Here is a 22,085-nt window from a genome sequence, read left to right on the forward strand (position 1 = left end):
TTTGTCAATATAGGTTTTTGTTTTAATTAATATTATTATTGTGGACAAACATTGGCTCAAAGTTATTTAAAGCAACGAATTTAAGTAGTGACAGTCACAACGTTTTTTTTGACCCAGTGAAACCCCTGAATTTTATTCACGTTTTCTTCATTTCATTTTCTTCTAAAAGGCCACTGATGCTGAAACTGGAACCTGAAAGATTAACATGCAGTTCAATGATGATAGGTGATAAAAAACACATCAAAATTCCCCCCCCCCCCCCACACAGGAAAGAAATATGATATCTACATATATCTAATGCGTGTAGTCGGATGCTAGCCCATAGCGGTTAGGAAATTGGCTATTAAGTTGTTTTCCTTAACGCCAATGTAGATAGTAATATATTTATTGTAATTTCATTACACAAAATGAGGAACAGCTTACAATTGGTGAAGTCATCCAATGCACTAGTGTTTACAATTAATAAGTATATAGTATAACCAAAGTATATACTTAAGTATATTTATAACCAAATGCCCTATTTTCCAAAATTACGCGTGAAATGTGCCCTTTTTGGGGAAGCTCCCCTCTATTTTGAAAAGCTGGCTGGAGCACTGATGTACCTATGAAGTTTCATGATCCTAGGCCCAAGCGTTTTTGAGTTATCATCTGACAACCACCTGGTGGACGGACCGACAGACGGACCGACAGACCGACCGACATGAGCAAAGCAATATACCCCCTCTTCTTCGAAGGTGGCATAAAAATAAATATGTTTTTTAACCGTTTCAAAAAAAATAATTTGGGGGGGTGGGGTGGGGGGGTATAGTATAGTGTGAGGGTGTGGTGGTCATTTGTGAGATGATCTTACAAAACAAAAAAACACAAAAATTTAGGGGGGGGATTCGGGGGGGGGGGGGGGGGGGGATTCGGGGGGGGGTATAGTATAGTGTGAGGGTGTGGTGGTCATTTGTGAGATGATCTTTAAAAAAAAAAAAAAAAAAAAAAATAGGGGGTTAATTGGTTTAGGTGGAGTCTATTGTGGTATGTCAGGTAAGAGTAGTTTTGTCAAAGTATCAATCAAATCTAATCATAAATAAAGAAGTTATGGCAATTTTAGCAAAATTTAATAATTTGACCTTGAGAGTCAAGGTCATTCAAAGGTCAAGGTAAAATTCAACTTGCCAGGTACAGTAACCTCATGGTAGCATGAAAGTATTTGAAGTTTTAAAGCAATAGCCTTGATACTTTAGAAGTAAAGTGGATCGGAACACAAAATTTAACCATATATTCAAAGTTACTAAGTCAAAAAAGGGCCATAATTCTGTAAAAATGACAACCAGAGTTATGCAACTTGTCCTTTTACTGTACCCTTATGATAGTTTGCGAGTGTTCCAAGTATGAAAGCAATATCTATAATACTTTAGGGGTAAAGTGGACCAAAACACAAAACTTAACCAAATTTTCAATTTTCTAAGTATAAAAAGGGCACATAATTCTGTCAAAATGCACGCCCGAGTTATCTAACTTTGCCTGCCCAGTCCCCTCATGATAGTAAGTAAGTGTACCAAGTTTGAATGCAATAGCATTGATACTTTCTGAGAAAAGAGGACCTAAACGCAAAACTTAACCGGACGCCAACGCCAAGGTGATGACAATAGCTCATAATTTTTTTTCAAAACATAGATGAGCTAAAAACTACAATCATCAAATTCAAACTTCAAACATCAAAGTATGAACAGTGATGCACTTTCACACAATTAAAACTAATTAGGTCACAAAAGCACGAACCCAAAAGACTCCAAAGAAGAAGAACAAGTTAACACACTATTGCGTCAACGTCACAACTGAACACAACATGAACAACTTTAATCACCTTTATCAAACAGAACTTCAACACACTAAGTATAAATTATATGCAATGTAAATGAAAATAAATCCAAAATGTCCAAGAATAATTTCAAATGATAAATGAAATGAAATTAACTAAGTATTTCAATCCATAAACTGCAAGGAAGAGCCTAAACAATCTGAGTCCAAATAAGAATAATACCATACAAATAAAACCAAAATATTTCAAATCAAACCTAAGTATCAATAATAAATGAATATAGTCCACAAAAATAAAGAAGTTTAAATTAAGTGTTCAAAATAATTTAAAATTAAATTCAAATGAATAAATTGCACCTAGTATTTAAATTCAAATCACTCAACCTTGTCAGACAGTCAAAACAATAATTTACACTTATGTCTAATAAATGAGTGTGTTTTTTACTATTTTACCTTATTTGGAAGTTGTAGTAGTCACATGGTCTGTCAGTGAAAAAATCAGTCATATGTCAAACCAATGAAAACCAAGGACACGATGATATCCAAACTAAGTATGCAAATTAGGGAATCATATAGCCAATCATAACCAAATAATGTATAATCAAGGTGAACAAGTGTAACCTGATGTACCGTCAACAATGCATAAACTCAGGAATGCGGTAAATCAAAACAAACACTCGCACAGTAATAACATTGAATACAATGGACTAACTATTATGAAGGCCAAAATGTAAAAGGGCTGGGACAGGGTATGGACACTGGGACAGGGATTATACAAGAAATGATATAATTAAGAGGTTAAAGGGATAGCAATGAGTTGGTTGCAAATTACTGAATTTATAATCACTTATATAATAAATTCAAAATAGCAGCATTAAAGTGTAATGTGTTACTGTTGATAAGGGATGAAGTATATATCTAAGAAAGATAGAGCAATCAATTATATTGATAGGTAAAAACGAATATATCCTCTCTCTCTCTCTCACATACATATACTCACGATTACGAAGACAGGTGCAGAATACACATATGATGAATATAGGCCACAAATGATTAAAAGTCCAAATATGATAAAAGAAGATAACTTTTTACAGATGTCCACTCCACAATTTGTCCACACGGTATATACACTATATTTTACTGTCAACGACCCGTCCTGCACGACTCTCAACGACCCGTCCTGCACGACTCAACGACCCGTCCTGCACGACTCAACGACCCGTCCTGCACGACTCAACGACCTGTCCAGCACGACTCAACGACCCGTCCTGCACGACTCTCAACAACCCGTCCTGCACGACTCAACGACCCGTCCTGCACGACTCAACGACCCGTCCTGTACGACTCTCAATGACCCATCATGCATGACTCAACGACCCATCCTACACGACTCAACGACCCGTCCTGCACGATTCTCAACCATCTGACCTGCACGACTCAACAACCCGTCCTGTACGACCCGTCCTGCACAACTCTCAACGACCCGTCCCGCACGACTCAACGACCCATCCTGTACGACTCTCAACGACCTGTCCTGCACGACTCTCAACGACCCGTCCTGCACGACTCTCAACGCCCCGTCCTGCACGACTCTCAACGCCCCGTCCTGCACGACTCTACGACCCGTCCTGCACGACTCTCAACGACCCGTCCTGCACGACTCAACGACCCGTCCTGTACGACTCTCAACGACCCGTCCTGCACGACTCAACTCTCGGCTGCTTACGGAGTCTACAGGCCGCCTTCTTTTGTCTGCTCTCCTCTAAACGGTTCCGCAAAACCACGTTGGGCGCCAAATATTAACGGGCAGTACCCGGCTCAAAACAACCCGAATATATGGTTTCTTGAATATTTATACGAATTTCATGTCACTGAAACATATTATAAACATGGTATCATACATTACGTCAATATATGCAAAGTAACAAATATATAAAACATATCATGTGTGGCCGTTAACAAGTTACAATGAAATATAAATAAAAGATCTGGTAACATGTCAGAATGGTACATATACAACATAAACATACAAATACATTATATCTCAACTCTTTCTCGTTCTCGCTTACCATTTGTGGAATGTGTACGGAACTCTCTCTCTAAAATCAATCTCTGCGGGTGCTGTGCTTATGCTGCAAATAAGATTATAAATGTGAAGAGTATGGGAAACTGTGAATTATAGGACTCGTTAGCACCACAGGGACATTTAATAAAAATTCTCTATATACTACACATATAGTTATATAAGTAAAATGTAATAATCCAGATTGTGAATATTATATAATAAAAGTAAAAACACGTGTCTGGGATTTTAAATATATATTGATTTAGCCAACGCGTTTCGCATAGCTCATCAGGGCATTATACAATATATTACAACGTCAAAATGTCATGGAGATAACGTCATATCAATTATGATGTCATAACGTCAATAAATATTAAATGAAATTTAATTTGGGTTTAAATACATGTATAAAATGTTGTTCTTTTGCTAACCTAGCTGAAATATTGTTCGAAAATAGCTTATAAAATGGAAATATTTTAAATTTTGGTTCATTATGTTCATTACCATTTCTTGATATATTGATTATAAAAAAACAATACTGAAATTAATACTGATATATATTACAAAGAAACTGATTCTAAACAATATCTTAATTTTACCTCGTGTCATAATAAACACACAAAGATAAATATTCCTTTCACTTTAGCGAAACGGATCTGCACCATAGTTTCGAATGATAAACTTAAACTAAAACGTTTAAATGAACTTAAGCATTCCCTTATTCAAAGAAAATATCCACAATCTATTATAAATACAGGTATTAAAAAAGCACTTTCCATCCCTAAACATGAATTACTTTCAAAATCAACACAAAAAGACAAGAGTAATAATATAATTCAATTTATTTCAACACAAAATCCAAAAAATAAAGAACTGTTTGGCGTATTAAAAAACAACATTGACATTTTACAAACAGACCCGGTTATGAATAAAATAATTTCAAATCAGAAGATAATAAAATGTAAGCGACAGCCACCTAATTTAAAACGTCTGTTAACCAAATCTTACTTTTCATCTCAAGAACCAAGAGTATCCAAATGTAATGACCCTAGATGCGCCCTGTGTGGTTATATTATTGAAGGGAATTCTTTTGATTTTAATGCCAAAATATTCAAAATAAAAACTAATATGTCATGTGATATACAAAATGTGATTTATGTATTAGTATGCAATGGATGCAAACAATATTATATAGGCATACATGCCATACGTCCCGGATTGTCCGGGACAGTCCCGGAAATGAAGAATTTGTCCCGCTGTCCCGGAAATCTGTCAAATGTCCCGGAATTTACAAAATCCATATATACATGTACCTTAGCTTAGGCTTAACTGCACCTCGAATCTGTGTATATCTGCAGCGTCTGCATGACAATGCCTACCCGAATAGGCAGACTACGCTACGTGTCAAAATCGATCAATTAACAGGGGTCCTGTTATCATATCGATTGTCTCACGTTCACGGTCAAACCGAAAAGGCGGCATTTTTTAATGTGGTTGTTAATTGACGTTAATTTATTGCGTCATAATTTCCCGCTGCGTAAGGGCAAAGGATAGTTGTTCACACATCTGAAGTCCAACATCCCTGAGTAAAAAATTAAAAGCAGTTTATGTTCGCACGTTTAACCGTAAATTGATTTGAGTTGAGGATCTAACGGTACTGTATTGTTGTATTTTTTATTATATAAATGTTATAAATGAATAAAGGCATATCAACAACTACGCTTTACACACCGGTCTTAATAACAATAACGCAGTGACATCACCATCTATGTTTAGAACGCTTACACTGAAAGCACATGGCTTGTATCTAGTAATGGAAAAAGTAATGTTTAATTTGACGTTAATAGATCAAGTGTATTTCGGATAGGCTTTCGAACTTTTGCAATTAACGATGCGAAACAAAAAAAACGTACCAAAACTGCATATGTCTATAAATATCGCTACATTTTATACATGTCCCGGAAAATCGGCAAAAGTCCCGGACAATTTAACTCAATGTCCCGGAATCGGTCTGAAAAATTATGGCATGTATGTATATAGGCCAAACTGGCGATAAACTTAGAAATAGGCGATCTGTCCATGAACAACAAATGCGAGACCCCTCAACAAGATGGATGCCTTTAAGTAAACATTTAGATGAATGTTCACATAATGAACCAAAATTTAAAATATTTCCATTTTATAAGCTATTTTCGAACAATATTTCAGCTAGGTTAGCAAAAGAACAACATTTTATACATGTATTTAAACCCAAATTAAATTTCATTTAATATTTATTGACGTTATGACGTCATAATTGATATGACGTTATCTCCATGACATTTTGACGTTGTAATATATTGTATTATACTACACATATATATATACAAGGGATACAACTGTAAAATTTCCAGCACAACACCATGATCTGAGCAAAAGCAAAATAATTGCTTCCAACAGCAATAGTTGCACTACATAAACAATATAACAATAGCCAAGACATGCATCTTTCAGAATATAACTGTCTTTATAGCAGTCAATGCTTAAATAGTTTTCTTTGAAACGGAAGTTTCATGAAAAACTATAAATTGTCGAACTCGGACAAAAGTGTGCACAGTCACTTTGACATATTTTGTTCCATAATTTAATAATACTGAGCAGTTCAGCAAATTTTACCTTGTTTTATAATCCAAATATAATTTTTGAATCAAAGTTGACAACTTTTATGATGGCATGTTAATGCATATGTGTAAAAACACCGTAAATCTTAAATTGTTTACATTTGCAACAATCTTCAAGCATGTGTACATACAAGTTGTTAAGTAATGTAACACGCAACATGATTGGTTAGCGGTTTCCTGCAGTGGAGAATTAACCAATCAAATCGCATGTTTGAAATACATGAAGTGTAATATCTAAAAGTAGACTATTGTGGTTACATTATCCTAAGTCAGTTTGCTACTAAGTACATATGATGCAGGTCCTGGTGCATAAGATTTTAAAAATGTATTTGAAATGAATAGTTTAGGTATCAGTTTAAAGGTACATGTGCAAGTCACAGGGCAAAAGGCCTGATTTGTGCATTTCTTTGTATGTTAGTGGTTGCCAGCCTCAATAGTAGGGCATGGTTTTTGCCTTCAAATGGCAGTGCCAGTAGCTGTCAAAACTGGTTCATATGTTCTAAGGTAATTATTTTGAGTTACGCCGTATAGAATTTTTTCAAATGCAGTTTTTTTGTAAGCTTATGAAACCACCTTTCCAGTCATGTATAGTTATATATTGGCTTATCGCTCGGTCATGGTGAAATTTGAGATCAAAGATTGCGAATTCTATATATAACAAAGAAGGAAATTAATTGGGCATGTGTAACCTTGTTATTGTGACATGGAAGTATTTTTATACGAATTTCGAGCAAAATATAACAAATTAATTGTAATTATGTTTTATTAAACTATAAACAGAAACTAGCACAAGAATATGTACGTTCAAAATGGGTTAGTTTTATAGGAATATGGAAATTACAACTAGAATTATCAGTTTTCAATTGTGCACACTTGTGTCGCAGTTAGGATTTTTGAGCTTTTTTGCTTGAAAGGTATCGTTTTAATTTAATTAATTATCGTAGTTTATTGCCAAGTTTATTATTTTCTGAAAGATAAATGTCTCTGCTGTTGGTATACCGTTTATTTTGTGTAATTAATGCTTTTGGAATAGATTGTTTTGCTTTTGTTCAGACCATGGTGTTGTGCAGGAAATTTGACAGTTGTATCCCTTGTATACTGTTACAAGAAAGAGTAAATGCAAAAGGTAGAAATAGAACTAACCTTATTTTGAAGTATTGGCAACTCTTAAAAGTAGATCTGAACAAGTCAATGGCCAAGTGGAAAGTGACCAGAAGACAAAGGCAAGAGCGGGAAAAATCACTGGTCAAGCACGACTTAACATTTACCTAACCTTGACATAATCACATGCTTGACTGACTTTAATTTTTTAGACTGGCCACAGGATAACAGCTTAATAAATAAACCATGTAAACATAATGAGATAAAGGGAAGTAATTACATTAAAACAGAACAAAAGAACATAATAATTGAAATGAGTGTTTTAACCCGGTTACAATAGCCTATGTAGGTAATTGACAGTCCGATTAATATATAGAGAATACTATGTTAGTGTGATTGTGTACTTAAATTTATCCCACGAGTGAAGAAGGGTTTCCATGGCGAGGCTTGCCGAGCCTTGTAAGCCTTTCTGACACGAGTGGGATAAATTTAAGTTCACAATCACACTAACATAGTATTCTATTTATCATACAATATTGTTTTATTTAATTTATTCCTAAAATAAAAGCAAAAACACATGAAATTAACTGAATCTTACATTGCAATAGTAATATTTATTGTGATCTTTCCTGTTTACCGAAATCGAAATAGTCCTTAAGAATTCCATGCAAAAGAAAAGTAACGAGACAAAATATCGCTATACGCCTCGATTCAAATTTAATCAGCGTTCCAAATGTAATTCACTCAAGGAGGTAATGGGGCCATGCATAGTTGAGATTGACCGTATTGTCATAAGAGAGGTTCAGTATCAATTTAAAGACAATCGGTGTAGAAATGAAGAAATTATAGTAAAATAACCTTAAAAAATGAGTAAAAATCTCTGACCCGGCCCCACCCCAACCCTCATAACTTTTGACCAAGGGGTCAGATCAAAATTCCAAATAGTGCAGGGTCGCTCATATGCTCATAGCTACCATGTTTGTTAGTTTCGAGGTTCTAGTGCTAATAGTGTAGGAGGAGATAGTGGCCTGGACGGACGGACGGACAGACGGATGGACGGTCGAGATAACCACAATATCCCCACGCTTTTCAAAAAGCGTGGGGACAAATTTTGTGTGGGTGTGGCCTATTATGGGCGGGGCGCCCCAGGGTTGGTAATGGGGCCATACATAGTTGAGATTGGCCGTATTGTCATAAGAGATGTTCAGTATCAATTTGAAGTAAATCGGTGTAGAAATGAAGAAATTATAGTAAAAGGCAATTTTGGGTGGGCGTGGCCTATGTGAGCGGGGCGCCCAAGGGTTGGTAATAGGGCCATGCATAGTCGAGATTGACTGTATTGTCAAAAAGAGGTTTGGTATCCATTTGAAGTGAATCGGTGTAGAAATGAAGAAATTATAGTAAAAGGCAATTTTGTTGGGCGTGGCCTATGTGGGCGGGGCGCCCCAGGGTTGGTTATGGGGCCATGCATAGTTGAGATTAACTGTATTGTCGTAAGAGAGGTTCAGTATCAATGTGAAGTGAATCGGTGTAGAAATGAAGAAATTATAGTAAAAGGCAATTTTAGGTGGGCGTTGCCTATGTGGGCATGGCCTATGTGGGCGGGGCGCCCCAGGGTTGGTAATGGGGTCACGCATAGCTGAGATTGACCGTATTGTCATAAGAGAGGTTCAGTATCAATTTCAAGTGAATCGGTGTAGAAATGAAGAAATTATAGTAAAAGGCAATTTTGGGTGGGCGTGGCCTATGTGGGCGGGGCGCCCGAGGGTTGGTAATGGGGCCATGCATAGTTGAGATTGACCGTATCGTCATAAGAGAGGCTCAGTATCAATTTGAAGTAAATCGGTGCAGAAATGAAGAAGTAAATGTAATAAAATGAGTGAACATCTCTGACCCGGCCCCGCCCCAACTCCCATAACTTTTGACCCAGGGGTCAGATCAAAATCCCGTCACTTTCACCGTCGCCACATATGCTCATAGCTACCATGTATGTAAGTGTCAATGTTCTAGTGCTATTAGTGTAGGAGGAGCAGGTGGCCAGGACGGACGGACGGACAGACGCACATCACCACAATATCTCCACTTTTTCTCCGAAAAACGTGGGGATAAATATTCATCACTGCCATAAAAAAATAAACATAATCCTAAACATCACTTCTATATGTTGACATTTTATGAAGATCGCACCAAACATGCATTCAGATCGTGCTACGTTTATGCACTTGAACGTAAAAACCAATGACATCGGTTTTATGCGACTGGTTGACAGGATATTATAATGAGACGGTATTCATGTATCCCTAATGAGTTCCGGATTTCTAATTACATTTTCTATGTTCGCTTGTTCTGTTGCGGCTCACTAAAGAGTACAGTGACACTGTTTGACAAGAGGTTACAAGGCGCTATCGCCGTAGATGAATGCAGTGTTAATGAATGCCGAACATGTGTGGTCTCTGCATGAGAGCAGTTTGCATTCTCCAGATTATTCAATGTCACAGGATGTAATGGATACACGATAAGCTGCTTTAATCGGTGTACAGTATATCAACGTGAACGTATGTGTTGCTTATCACACGCGTTCATGCTTTAACATGTGTATACTATTTTCATTCCAATTAGGCGTTTAGTTTAGTCCCTCTGGAAATGGATAGGCAACTAACCAGGTCCGAATTAACCACTAGGCGAAAAATGCGACCGCATAGGGCGGCAAATTATAGGGCGACAATGCAGCACTATCAGCTACGTAAAAAATAAATGTACACAAATGCCCACCGTATAATAAAGTAATAAACAGATCAGATATATGTTTGGTAAAGTGACGCTGTTTTCAAACTAGACATAATAGTAAATAGATAACGAACAGAACAGATGCACGGTGTGTAACAAAAGCCATTTCTAGTTTTAAGTTTATCCTTTCTTAGGTTGTGTGGTAAGACGTCTTGTTTGTGGTCAAAATGACCAGTTAACAACTTCAGGCAAAATAATTAGATATGCATGGTGCTATCAATCATCTGGATGAAACAAATAAGTTTCTAGTAAACCGTAGACATAACACGGAGTTTGAGAAAACACTGGTATATCCAGCTGAAATTGCAGTCAATTTAGAGAAACCACCACTTTTCGACACATAACCAACCCGTATCAGAAGAAAAAAAAGAAGAAACGATTGACATACGAAGGAGATGACAACGATCCAATTAAGGATTCAATAGACATATTCAAAGTAAACTTTTACTTCGGTGTTTTTGACTCTCGGTTTAAGAAAGATGCATTCTGATGCAATTTACTAGTTCGGTGCTTGGTTTCCTCTACAATGTTTACAATTTGAAGAATCGGTGCTTGGTTTCCTCTACAATGTTTACAATTTGCAGAATCGGTGCTTGGTTTCCTCGACGATGTTTACAATTTGCAAAATATATCTAGCAATGAAGTTATTGAACATTGCTTGAATCTTGAGAAAGCTTTGTAAAATGGAGACTCCAAAGCTACTTATGCAGAGTATCTAAGCAATGAACTGAAAGCCACTTAAAGGGATCTTTTCACGCTTTGGTAAATTGACAAAATTGAAAAAAGTTGTTTCAGATTCGCAAATTTTCGTGTTAGTTATGATATTTGTGAGGAAAAAGTAATACTGAACATTAACCATGCTCTAATATAGCCATTATATGCATCTTTTGACGATTATAAAACCTAAAAATTATAAAGCGTTGCAACGCGAAACGATTAAATAATTTGGAGAGTTCTGTTTTGTCGTTAAATTTTGTATAACTACGAAGATTGCTTATATAAGGTATAAAATACGTGACCAATGTATACTCGGCGGAATAGCTCAGTAGGCTAAAGCGTTTTTACTTCAGGACTCTGGCAGGACTCCAGGGGTTACTGGTTCGAAACCTGCTCCGGGCAATGTTCTTTTCCTTTTTTTAATTTTATTCTTGATTTTTTACTGGAGCTTTTACGATCCAATGTTTACATTTATCAATATAAAGCATTTAATACATAAGTTAAAAAATGCCAAAATCTGTGAAAAGGCCCCTTTAAGACCAGTTGCACGGTCTATATCGACACAGGGTGTATTATTTTTATATTAAAAATAAACTAATAGATAGTGTCTCCAACACTGTTCCCTCTGTGGACTAGCTACTATGTCAATAGAACATGAGATTGATTGAAAAATTTTAGTGATGGGACTCGTTTCTACGTTGGGTTAAGCAAAAGCGCGTAAAATAAAGTTTTGAAATTACATAATACACATGTACCTTTGTGAAACCTAATATTAATTAAAAAATAAGCTGCCGTAGGCGCGGTGCGACAGGTTGGCCTAGGCTGACAAATACTCTTACGCCGGCCCTGCAACTAAGTTTTTTATAGTTGAGATTGAGATTGTTCCCATTGAGATGGTTCGCTTAAATGTACTTGCTGTGCTACCATTGAGTATTCAACGTAAGTACAAACTAACTAAATTCATTGTCAATATATTCGTCGACTGTCTGTATGTTTTCTTAATGAATAATGAATAATGAATATTTTCTTAATGACCAACATAATTATTTTTTCAAATATATATGGAATTAATGGAAATCAAATTCCGGAATGAAAGAGCTGTTAAAATATTTTAAGAAACCATACCACGAAGTGACTTCGTTTGACACCAGAGCAACGTGTCTGCGATCTATTCCAAAAAACATAATCGAGTTGATGATGTGTTTCATAAAGTTATCACAGATGTCATCCATGTCGTGGCACATTAATATTCGACGCGGCGACAAAGCTAGATCGAATTACCTTGGTTTAACATAATTATAGTGTGTGAGCAATATCTGGAGCAACTCTATCGAATATCTTATAAGAATGAAACTATTAAGCCTCGTAGCATTGATACATAATTTGTTGAAATAAGTAATAGATGGCTGAGATTTGCGAATGTGTTACATCCGACGATGTGTTTTGTTACATTGACATAAGTTTACATTTCGATGTAATCGATTTATTACAATACAAAGTCGTTTACAAGAGTTTATTTCGACAAATGCCTTTCTAAGTGTATGCAGTAATGCTTAATCAATGCAATGTTTTTTCGCATAATTTCGTCATTTAAAAGCAATCTTTTCAAGATTATGGTAAAGATTAATAGAAATCGCTCCCAAACCTAGATCAAATTAAACTACCGGTTTGCTTATAAAATCCCATGACAAATATAAGCTAATATTGTTAAATTGAACTGAAAAATAAGAATGATTAACGTAACCTCCATCCCCTGCGATTGCATTTGAAGGTGTAAATTGATATAATAGTTTGGACACCCATATTTTTGATGTCCCTGTGTATATGAGTTTTCGATGAAGTTACGCAAATAAAGACAGCCATCAAATGCCATGTCGAATGTTGTTACCAATATTGATTATTGTTGGATACCGGAGTTCGAATAATTGTGTTACACGTACGATATTTCAAACGCAACCTCTGTTATGGTCAAAATGTCATGTTCGATTTTAAACATAACTTAATTGGTATCGTCTATATAAAATGTTTAATAAACGTAAATATACCATCCAATAGATTACTTGTTAAATGAATTTGTAATAAAAAACAACGCCTGTGCTGATTTGCAAGACGAAGATATTCATAAAAAATAGTTATTTTTTAATCTTCCGGATTCAGCGAAGATTACTCGGCTGACAAATTGATGATATGTAACTGTTGAGGTAAAAATAAATTCCATCGAGAAGGTAAGAAGATGAAACGTTATAAAAGTTGAATACAACATGTATTCTTAATGCAAGACTTGCGACCGGTAAGCATTGAAAAATATTGTTAGTCTTCTTTGAATCGTCATGGTTCCCAGTTTATAATGTACTTTAAACTTATGGGACCTTTGTGTATTTATATATATATACTCTTTAATTCCACTTTCCAATGCTTTAACATGCATACAGAATAACTGAAATATATACATTAGACATATATATATATATATATATATATATATATATATATATATATATATATATATATATATATATATATATATATATATATATATATATATATATATATATATATATATGTCGCTGTCTATAGCTATGAGACCACAGTGTCTGCAAGGATGTCCAGAAGTTTGTATCCGTGTGTTCACAAGGACACACACCGCTGTGGAGGTTTCCGTTGTTTCATAGGGGGTCCTAGCCGCGGCCCAGATGCAAGCGGCCCGGATGTGAGGGTGAACAACGCTAAATCGCACAAATTCTGGATCCCCTGTTACGCGTCTTGTACATTGCTCCGTGTGATATTGGCGTATCGCATTATTTGCTATACGTCTCCACGTCAGTTTAGGAGGAATCACGGTGGATTCACAATACGCTGTATAGTAGTTCACAAGGTTATATTTTTCCATTAATGCATATATGTCTGGTATGAACCCTTTCTGTGATGATTTGCCTCGGACATTAAAAAGCGCAAGTCTATACTCGAATAGTTGTTTTGTACGGTATTTAGAGTTCATAGAGCATAGTTTATGAAAGAACATCAGTTTTCTTGCGTCGACTTTAGCAAGCATTGGTAGCCAACCGACAAGGCTTAATGACTGGCAGTTCTTGTGCGAGTTGGCAGATTTTGACAAATTTTTGCTGTAAATCTGATGACTCGTTCTAGTTTTAGGATATCATCGTTCGTCAGTGATGGCCAGAGTTACGATCCGTACAGGGATGTGGGGATGGAGATCTTTTCAACGGATTAATATCGTGCGTTATTTCTTTTATTGTCATTACAGAAAATACCGATGAGCGACCCTCTCGTATTCGTTCGTCGACTGCTTGTGACGACTTAAAGGGATCTTTTCACGGTTAGGTAAATTGAAAAAAGTTGTTTCATATTCGCAAATTTTCGTTTTAGTTATGATATTTGTGAGAAAACAGTATTACTGAACATTTACCATAGTCCAATATAGCCATTATATGTATCTTTTGACGATTTGAAAACCTTAAAATTATAAAGCGTTGCAACGCGAAACGATTGAATAATTTAGAGAGTTCTGTTGTTGTCGTTTAAATTTACGACACTACGAAGATTGCTTATATAAAGTATAAATACTGAGACTTTGTATACTCGTCGGAATAGCCGAGAGGGCTACTGCGTTTTTACTTTAGACTTATTCCAGGACTCCGGGGTCACTGGTTCGAGCCCTGGTACCGGCTACTTTTTTTCCCTTTTTCAATTTTGTTCTTGATTTTTTACTGGAGCTTTTAAGATCCAATGTTAACATTTATCAATACTAAGCATTTAATGACAAACTTCAAAATATGCCAAAATCTGTGAAAAGGCCCCTTTAAGCGATCTGTGAAGAATTATTCCTACATGTTTTGCCGACTCTGCGGGGAGCAGTATTTTATTGTAGATTTTTACTTAAGCCTGAGGCAACACTCTACTTTTACCGCAGACCATATAAATGTATTTGTCTTCATTAAGGCGGTACCCCCATGTATTAGCATATGTCGTCACAATATTTAGTTTGCACTGTAATGATTGAGAGCTGCATGAAATTAGCGTGAGATCATCTGCTAGAGTTGGATTCCCGGTGTGAAGGTGGCCAGTAGTAGTTCCGTATCCAGATGACTCCAGATCACACAGAAGCTTGTATATAAATAGCAAATACAACCAAGTTGATAGGACTCCCCCTTGTCTGACTCCCTGTCGAACCGGATATGGGTTGGATAGAACCCTGTTAGCGCATACTGCGCTTTTGATGTCTATATAGCAGTTAATTAGCGTCCGCAGCGTTGTTCCTTGTATTCCGAATTCTAGTAGTTTTATAAATAGCGCGTTGTGAAGGACATTGTCGAATGCGCCGGAAGAGTCGAGCAGTGCAACGTGCGAGGAGGAGTCGTATTCTATATTAGAATATATGCATTCCTGTAGGTTGAACGACACGGTAATGGAACCTAGTTCTGTTTGGTAGGCATTTTGTTGGGGGTTAGGAAATGTTTTCTCATTGTCGATGCACCATTTGCTTATCCTAGTGTGGAGTAGTTTTTCGAAGAGTTTGTAGAAAACCGGAAGTAGTGTAATTGGACGATAGCTGCTTCATTTTGTTTTCGGTTTCCCTTTCTTGTGAATAGGGATGATAATTCCGATCTTGCATTCAGATGGGACATACGTCGCCTGTAATATCAGAGTGAACAGTGTTTTAACATAATGGAGAAGACACTCCCCACCATATATAAGGTGCTCGTTAACGATTTTATCATGTCCGGTGCTTTTTTCAATTTGAGCGTTGTCATTATTTCTGCGATTTCTTTAATCGATACGTCTTTGGCTAAGCATTTATCTTTGGAGAAGTCGTTTGATTGTAAGAACAGTTGTACTTTATTGTCTAATTCAGCATGAAGATTAGCATTATACATGTTTGAGTATTTTGGGGTAAACACGTTTTCGTAGTATGTACTGAATGTGCGTAAAATATCATTTGGATTCCGGAGGGTACCACTGTCGCCTTCTATTTCATTTATAGTCTCTTTTGTTTTATTTTGTTTCAAGCGAACCATTCTCCAGAAAGTACGCATGTCCATATTGTCGGCAGCCGCGTTTATTTCACTGTAGAAAAATGCGTTCGTATCAGCGATGGCTTTTTTTTGCATATTTATAAATTTGCGTTTAGAGTCTTTGTATTGTTTGAAATACGGATTGTTTCTACCCGGTAACTTTCCGTTTTCAATCCAGTGTGATCTCGCTCGGCGTTGTTTATTATGAGCTTCATTTACAGAGCTATTCCAATACGGTTTGGCGTTTTTGTTGAATTTACTTTTCGGTAAAGCTTTAGATGCGCTTTTAATACACTTGACTATGTGCTCGTACAGATTTTCTATGTCAGTTGTATGAGGCTGTAGCTGGCATGTATTGATGCATGAAAGATATGCCTTTAATAATTCTTCATAGTTATTTAGATCCATGCGGGTGCATTTATTCCATGCAATGACGTCATCACTTTTAATGTCAAAGTTTGAAACAGTTATTTTCAGCACAGTCTTGAGAGGGAAGTGGTCCGACACGGAGCAACATTCATCCGTCACTATATTATTATAATCTATTATGTCGGTTTGCCAATCGCCAATTATCACATAGTCTAGCGTTTTCTGCGTTGGCTTGAATGTGAAGTCGCTTTTTCTCATTGTTTTGGTAGCTGATAATTTGTTTTTGTTCAGGAATTTGTGTACATGTAATAGGCGTGAGCGTTGATCAGAACTTATCGGATATTCACTAGTTATATCGGCATTAATGTCACCGCATATGAGAATGATCCCTTCTTTAGAAAATCTGTTTATTAATCCTTGCATACAATCAATGTATTCACTGTACTCTTCAATTACGTAATTCACAGGCGGCATATACAACTGTATACTGCAAACACGAAGATTGGTAATGAATTTTGAGTACACAATTTAATTCTGCATATGTTTTTATGTTCAGTCAAGCAAATGTTTTTAGTGGAGAAACACAATGTCTTTTTAAATAATATTCCGACACCCCCTTTGCCGCATCTAGATAGTGTGGTCACTTCCGTTTCGCAGATCGAATGTGCCGTGTAGCTTGCATGTATACATGTAGTTTCAAGGAAGCGTTGTGATTTTTGCATCATCTTGTGTTCAGTCACGATTGCAATATCTACACTAAGTTCATCAAGTAGGTGACTGAGGCTGCCTGCCGACGACATGATGCCTCGGACGTTCCATGTGAGAACATTGCACTTATGAGTTATCGATTGAATTGTGGTCATTGTTTAGATGTCGTTGGTTGCGTTTGAGTTAGATGTTTGGAACAACTTGTCAGCATAACTTCTTTTTGCGTTGTATGCACTATTCTGCGTTTCACTTTCCGTATGGAGTATGGCGCCTCATTGTTGCTCTGAGTAACAACGTCTACAATATATTTTCTTTGGCCAGAAGTCTCTTTTCTCTACACAATGCCAATCTTTCTGACAGAATGAGATTTTTGCAGCTAATGTTCCGCGATTAGTGTTTATCAATTTGATTTTCTCAGGTTCAACTCCTTTTTCAATCAGAAATGCTTTGAGGCCAGCGTAGTTAGAGTTTTCTGAGATGCCACCAATGTAGTAACGGCGTGTGCGGCTTTGGCGAACACTTTCAAATATAGGTGATTCCAAATTTTCTTGATTGGCATCAACTGTATACGGCTTGGCGCTATGTCCGCTATGTATATTCCTGTTTTCAGCCGTGTGGGGTATTTTGTTCGCGACTTTTGGGTTAAGCACATTTGTCTTTTGATAAAGTAACACGTTTTCAGTTGTTGTATCATCAACACTTGTTGTGGTGTATTGGTAAGGTTTTCTAGTAACAATCACGGATATTGCACTTCCCTTTGGCGGTGATGATTTTAATATGTCTGCGTAAGTCTGCTTTTTAGCATAGGTGCTTGCACCTATGCTTATGGTATATACCACATTTTGAAAATCCACATCGGTCGGTTACCCTTTTTGAAGCCTTACCTGATCAAAAATCAGACGAAATATCTATTTAATTTAGCATATGGTAATTCTTACAATTTTTTGGGGGGAAACGTTTTTCTAACGTTTTCTTCCAAGAATATTGCTGATACCGTTTTTAGTGAATTTTTCTAAGACCGTTTTATGTCAAAAAATCTTCTTATAACCTAAAACAAATTTCGTTCGTAAAACAATTCTGTTCTTGTTGATAGTGACCTCACACCTAATTTATATGGGATCCCAATTTCTATTTCCTTCGTTTACTGTTCTGTGAGAGGTCAAATGTTTACATAACTGAATTAATAAGGCCCTGGTTAAAGTATATGTAACATTTCATCGGTTAATTATAAATAGAAATTAAAACATATTCTCAGCAGGAAGTGGGGCATAAAGCACTTATTCTTTGAAAATGTGTAAAAAATGGCGGAGTACGATGAATGTTTTCTGATTTATGACATGGATTCTGACGTGCCTTTCTATGGATTTGATGAAGTAGAGTTTAAAAGTAATAGAGATGTGTTAATTGAAGTTAAAATGATTTACTTTGAGCCAGAAATTTACGTTACGAGTAGAGTTAACGGTTTAAATGTGGCATCGGATTTAATGGATTCGCGCGAATTCTGGACGAGTGCTGTGTCTGTAAAATATTAAATGGAAAGCTGTAAATGTATCAAGTCGGAAAAGAAAACGGATGGTTGCATAATGGTATGCGTGAAATAATGTAATTCTACGTATTTATTTTCATAGTTATGTCATTTTGTAACCATTCACATTCGTCACTATTTGGAATTCCCGTTTCTAAAAATAGAGCATTTTGTTAACAAGGGGGGCGACTCGTGATGTCAGCAATCGTTAAGGCTACAATATACTAAATAATCGAGTCATGAAGGGCTGTACTTTCTAAACAAATCATCATATTTTCCTCGAAGGCATGTTATACACTTTGTTCTGGTTTTATCGTTTGGAGATATTGATAGGGTAAGCATAGGTGTTCACTTCTTAATCCCTGAAATAGGATAAAGTTGGAGATTAAAGTAAAAAATGGCACTGCAAAAGGTTACAATCCACTAGAAAACGGCCGAAAAAGGCGCAAAAACAGTCGATTTTGATTTGAGTCGAATTTGTTTTTGGTTTGAACATGACAAATCTTTTTTATTGCTTAAATCGATTCAGCTAAGAATGCCCGTCAAGAAAATGCATGGTTATGGGGGTCTCTATGTGCAAAATGTTGTATTTATTTTCGCTCAAAGTTGTCGCTTTTACATCGAAAGGTTTATGGACGTTTCGTGCCACTACCAGTTCGTGCCACTGATATTTGTGTTGAAAAGGGGTAGACGTTTCGTCCCACTGATAACATATAGGCGGATAGGTGTGAACAATGCCGTATAGGTGTGAATGATATTGGAGTGTATATAAATGTAGAAAATTACAACTATGTTGACATTTATAATTATTAATAACAAACAAATAAAATGATTTATCGTTAGTATACTAATATTTGTAAATAGTGTATTATATGCGATGAATATAAAGCATAAAGTGTTGTTATTTTTTATGAATCATGTTTATGTGCTTGTAATAATAAAATAAAATGATTTATTGTTAGTATAAAAACATGTGTGCATAGTTCATTGTGCTTAATAACTATAAAACCTGAAATACTGTTATTTTCTATGCTTGAATTGAATGTGTTATATACATAAATAATAATATATAACATGAATGAACAATAATACAATTTAATTAAAGTTGGTCTTTTTCTTTAAAGAGTTAGCTTATGCTTTACCATCGACTTACAAACTTTCAATTAGCCGTATGTGTCTACGTAATTAGCAAACAATTAATTACCGACTCCGGCCTTTAATTTACCGACACGGGCCTTTAATGGCCAATTAGTTACCAATAATCAATCTAGATATTAAAATGTATGCATGCTTTATTTTCTGATATTGTTAATGTCAATTTATTGCAAATGTTTCTAGATATTTATGTAATCTCTGCCAACACAAGATAATCCCACCAGATTGGGTAGGATGCATTTTTTTGTTTAAAATGTATGTATCCATTCACTTCTGATGTTGTTAATGTCAATTTATTGCAAATGTTTGAATATATTTATGTAATAAATCTAGATATTGTTAAAATGTATGTGTGCATTCACTTTTGTTTAAATATAATTGATGTAATGTATCGTTAATGTATTATATGAAGCATTTAAATTGACTCTTAAACAATCTTGAAATAAAATGTAAAAATGTTATTTTCCCATTGAACAGATGTTACAATCAAAGGTGCGAAAGTTTCCTGTTATGATTTCACACCTATACGGTAGTATTTACACCTACCCGCCTATATATTATCAGTGGGACGAAACGTCCAATGCCCTCCTACACAAATATCAGTGGCACGAACTGGTAGTGGCACGAAACGTCCAGCACCCCATCGAAACATATAAGGAAACTATTTAGTATATTTTGACCTAAACATTTACTTCAGCAGCAACTTCCCTGTATCTTGCAACTATGCTTTCAGCGCCATCGGCGCTCTCGTTCTTGTATGCTTGCGTTTGGTCACTTTCGATTGCTTCTTGTGATTGGCATGGCATTTTGTTGTTCTACGACATCAGCATGAATGTTTGCTTCTGTTTGTACCAACGTCTGATGATGGGTTAGCTGCTTATTGATTTTACGTGTATTTTGTGTTATCTCTTGCCGAAGCGTTTCCATTTCAGTTTTTAGCGTTTGTATTATGTTTACGTGATAACTGGTTGTACGGTTTGTTGCTTTAGCGAGCTCTCTGCAGTACTGTTTCATTTCAATCAATTCTGATGATAATTGATTTGTGAGCTCAGGGTCTTTAAGTCGCATGTGTTTCATTTCTATAATTGTTTGTTGCATAATACTGTGCTTAGATTGTAGCGAGGCTATCTCCATTTGCATCTGTGTTTGAGTTGTGTCAGTTGTACATGTACTTATTATTTTACCATGTTGGTTGTGAGGTTTTTTTTCAGTGTGTCGTACAAACATTTTGGGTCATTGTTGTTGATGAATTGTTGGAGAGCATAGCAGTCATTTGCATATTTTGTATAGCTTTTCTCTTGATAGGTTGTTCGTCTTTGCATAAGTGACCCTGCAGGACAGAGTGGCAATGTTTGTGCACGTTTATATAGCATATTTCGATAGACAAATATATCATCATCTTTTTTGTCGCACAGTTGCACTTATTTGCTGATGTATAGCGTTTTTGGGAGATTTAAAAGCACGTTGTCAAGTAGTGTATAGTATACAGGGTTACATATTGTCAGCGATGGCTCGAAGTCAGTTTCCTGATCCGGTGAGGTAACCTCTTGATTGGTTTGCATGATTTCTCTAGGCGTTTAATTGATGGGGCAACCTTCGGTAGCATTACTGGAGCTAAGCGTGACTTGTTTGAGCTCCGTGAATGATTGTTGCGACAGCGCATCGTAATTATCACAGTAATCACCGCCCCAATGCACTTGGGTGGCCATCGGCCCTATTGGATGCGAAGGGCTTAGCAAAATGTCCATTAACTACTTGCCATTGTCCGTGAGCGATGTTCGCATAATCCTATCTCATATGCTTTAATGCAACAGGTACAACAGGTAATTTTCCCGTACCGCCATGTACGAGGCTATTGTCTATGTGAAAATCTTAATTTGCGATCTAACGAATTTCGATAACATACAATTAAGTCCACGGTATGCTTCTGGTAAATTATATCTTAATCACTATATAAAAAGTTCACATTGTTTAATCCATTTTCTAAGTGAATTTCGTATTTTCCCGTCCGCGACAAAAACAAGTCTTCACATCTTCACAAATCTTAATCCGGATTCATATATACTATGTTATATAATGTATCGTATTCCGTCCCTTATATACAAAACGCATGAACAATAAAGCCCGGGGCACCAAATGGAAATTATTTGACAGAG

The 22,085-nt window shown here is 36.2% G+C and overlaps 1 protein-coding gene across 3 annotated transcripts in view; it reads right to left on the minus strand.

Moving 5' to 3' along the window:
* Window positions 1–4,202, minus strand: part of LOC127880064 (swi5-dependent recombination DNA repair protein 1 homolog) — a 74,196-nt gene extending 69,994 nt beyond the window's left edge. For all 3 annotated transcript variants that reach the window (XM_052427297.1, XM_052427296.1, XM_052427295.1), the window contains exons 1-3: window positions 3,879–4,202; window positions 3,457–3,680; window positions 2,810–3,050 (exon numbers count right to left, since the gene is read on the minus strand). The gene's annotated coding sequence lies outside the window, so the exon portion shown is untranslated. The remainder of the gene's footprint in view (window positions 1–2,809; window positions 3,051–3,456; window positions 3,681–3,878) is intronic.
* Window positions 4,203–22,085: the final 17,883 nt, after the last annotated feature.

This window comes from Dreissena polymorpha, chromosome 4, assembly GCF_020536995.1.
Source record: "Dreissena polymorpha isolate Duluth1 chromosome 4, UMN_Dpol_1.0, whole genome shotgun sequence".
NCBI lineage: Eukaryota > Metazoa > Mollusca > Bivalvia > Myida > Dreissenidae > Dreissena > Dreissena polymorpha.